The sequence below is a fragment of the Sipha flava genome, unplaced genomic scaffold (assembly GCF_003268045.1).
Source record: "Sipha flava isolate LNK unplaced genomic scaffold, YSA_version1 322_pilon_pilon, whole genome shotgun sequence".
Taxonomy (NCBI): Eukaryota; Metazoa; Arthropoda; class Insecta; order Hemiptera; family Aphididae; genus Sipha; species Sipha flava.
Window position 1 is genome coordinate 133,382 of NW_020273006.1, and position 3,504 is coordinate 136,885.

The following is a 3,504-nucleotide window of genomic DNA, read 5'->3' on the forward strand; positions in this document are numbered from 1 at the left end:
TTTATTATGTTTTAAATCTTTTTTTAAATAAAAACAAGAAAATAGAATTTTGTACGTTATTTACCTGCTATATCAGTGCAACTTGTATTTTATGCGCACCGACTGTCAATCATCCCGTTGTTGATTGTTTAAAAGCTCAGTGTGTGTATACGTATTTAGCTGATTTCATTATTAAGGTGCATCGCGTTCACAATATCTAAATACACATTCTGTGCGAGAATCGAAAAATGTTCAACATCAATTCATCAAATCCTATGTTTTTTTCACTTCATTTCAACCTCACGCTATTCTCATAAGAGTTATAATTGTTCGATTCATCGACCTCCGAATACCCACGACGAATCAAATAAATGCTTTTTTATTTAATATCAAGATTTCTCAGTTACATTGATCTGCTGTTAAATATTAGTAATCTCGAATATCTCCCTTTAAACAAGGAATAAAGGGAAATAACCCATGTCATACCTAAATATATTACCCCACCTTTACTCGAATTGTTTTACTTTTTTCTTTCGTTTTGGGTTATATATTAATAACTTATTTAATGGCCAGTTTAGTTAAAATAAGACAGCTTATGATACTAGATATGATAATTTTTATTTGTTTAATGGTAATCTAAATACAGGCAAGGTATTAAGGATAAATTAACTTAATATATCATAGTTAAGCTAAAAATATTATTAACCCGAATTCGTCAAAGCTCGGTAAACCTAAACGTATTGTACGACTACATTTTTGTATTTTTGTATTTTTGTATTTTTGTACTTACACAAGAGCATTATATTTTAGCGTACGCTATTTTAATCATAAGGCGTTTGAGATATGCAATGCGCATAACGTGGTTAAAGCATTAAAGGTATAGACCAGGCATGTTAAACACGTGGCTAATTCTTTCGTGACCCGCTGCCACAAATATTAATGGACAAAATAAAAAAAAATAATAATAAAAAAATTATAAAATATTAATTTCGTGTCACAACTATCTTTGATCCTTAGAAAATGCTATGTTTGAAGACTGAATTCGAAAATAATTTTCGTTAAAAGATTTCAAGTATTTAGATTACGATTTTGCTTTGTTCACGTCTGCTTTTTCAGTAGACGAAATAATAATTTCAGCACGTATACAAACGAAACCGATCGAAATTCGAAATTATTCAAATTTAATAAGGTTGATGTATCTGATTTTTATCATTTCGTGTCAGAATGATACGTAGGAGCTCGTAGATTTCTATATAAAATTTAATTTCTTTGTTTATACTTATCAATGTGAGCAACTATTTTCATATATGAAAATATATTAACAGTAATAAATCACCCATTAGGTCCAGATTAACCGATACATATTTAAATTCCGTCTTAAAAGCGGCTTTGTCCAATAAAATTTCTCCCGAAATTGAAAAGTTGGTGGAATAAAAGAGATATCAAATATCGTTTAAAAAAAAATAATTAATATGGTTTTTAAACATTTTTTAATGTAATTGCACCCGTTGTGTTTATAAAATATTTTATACTATATTTTTTTTTCATTAATTTATATTTAATGTTTATTGAGGTACAATGTATATAGGCATTGAAAAATTTAAAAAAATATATAAAAATGTTTTGCTGACGTTTTTTCAAAAAATTAAAATATAAATAAATTATACCCCCTTTATTACTATCTTCTTCTTCTTCTTTTTCTTAGGGTTTATTAGGCCTTTAAGACCATACCATCTAACAACCTTTATTACTATCAACAGTTTTAAAATCCATTTATAAAAACACTTTTTTTTTTATAATATATATATGTAAATAAACTTTATGTTATACCACGCGTTTCGGTCGACAAATGTACTGGTAATTTTTCGAGCACATCAACGTGCGATAAGATAAGCTTTTGAATGTAACAATTAACTTTAAAATTATATATACAACACTCGTCTATACAAAATACCTTGTTATTAATACATTATACAGTGAGGTTTTTACCCACTATAAGTGTGCAGTATTTGGCTGTACGATATACTTACCTGGCAATCCATAAAGTGTGCGGTTTTTGTCTACCAACCCTTTTGGGGTCAAAATCAAAGTGTGCGGATTTGGATGCAACCAACTTTTCATCGTTAAAAAAGAGTGATAGATGGCTTTAGATACAATCGCGGACAATCCGTGGTCATAATATTGTTAAATGACGGCTGATTATAGGAACAAATGAATATTATAGTAAGTATTATATTAATATTTTATTATACTGTATATGATCATATACTAGTCTAATACGGTCAGTGATATTGTACGGATCGGAAATCTGGGCACTAAGGAAATCAGATGAGAATCAGTTTTTAATACTAGAAAGGAAAATATTACGAAAGATCTTCGGTCCAATAAAAGATAACATCACAGGAGAGTGGAGAAGAAGGAAAAATATAGAGCTACAAGAAATTTCTAATGAAAACAACATAGTAGAGACAATCAAGAAAAAAAGATTGCGGTGGGCAGGTCATGCAATGCAAAGCCAGAACTCTTTACTAAGAATGGTTTTAGAACAGAATCCAGTAGGAAAAAGGCCCTTGGGAAGACCAAAGTTGAGATGGGAAGATTTAGTTAAGAGAGATATAGAAGACTTAGGAGGTGGAGCAAACTGGAAGGATTTGGCGATGGATAGAGATGCCTGGAGAATTGGTTGTGAGACGGGATGGTCCTAGCGGCCGAACCCAAGAAGAAGAAGAAGAAGTATATGATCATATTGTAGTGTAAGAGCGTAAACTGTACCCGATATATTTCAATAGTACAATGAAATAGGTACAATTAATTAATTACAATTAATCAATATTAGTTACAATTACTATTGATTAGATTTTAATAAACGCCTTATTTTAAATTTGTGCTTTTGCACAACTCCTTAATTGATAAACTCGTTTAAATATTGTAGTAATGTACACGATAAATCGAATAATTGTACAAATTACCGTTTAAAAAATAATATATTTTTTTTTAATTTTCAATAACAACGTACATGTACTCCACGTTTGTGGAAATTGTTTCGCTCAACAGTTATACCGATTTTTGTTTATTTATATTATTTTTTTGTTACACTTAATTTTATCAATTTTTAAATAAGCTACCTGATAGTACCATAAGATTATATAATACACAATAAACTAATCCATAAATTACAATTAAATGAGAAAAACATTTTTAACGTAATTGAAAAAACATAAAATTTGCTTCTATCCTGCTGTAAGTTATCCGAATCTTATCCAATATTGCACTATAATCGTGTGAAAGGGTAGGATGTATAAAACGAGAGCTGTAAAAAAAATCTACGTCTGTGGACTCGTTTGAAGTATGCCATTTTCGTCAACCAAAATGGGATCCAGAGGATCTTAAATTAATAGGTTCTGTTGATCTTAAAACACCTAACACTTGTTTATACAAAATCAATTAAATATAGAACAGCCAATAATAAAATTGTTATAACAAAATAACAAAATATAACAAAATCGGATATGCGTTATATTACCT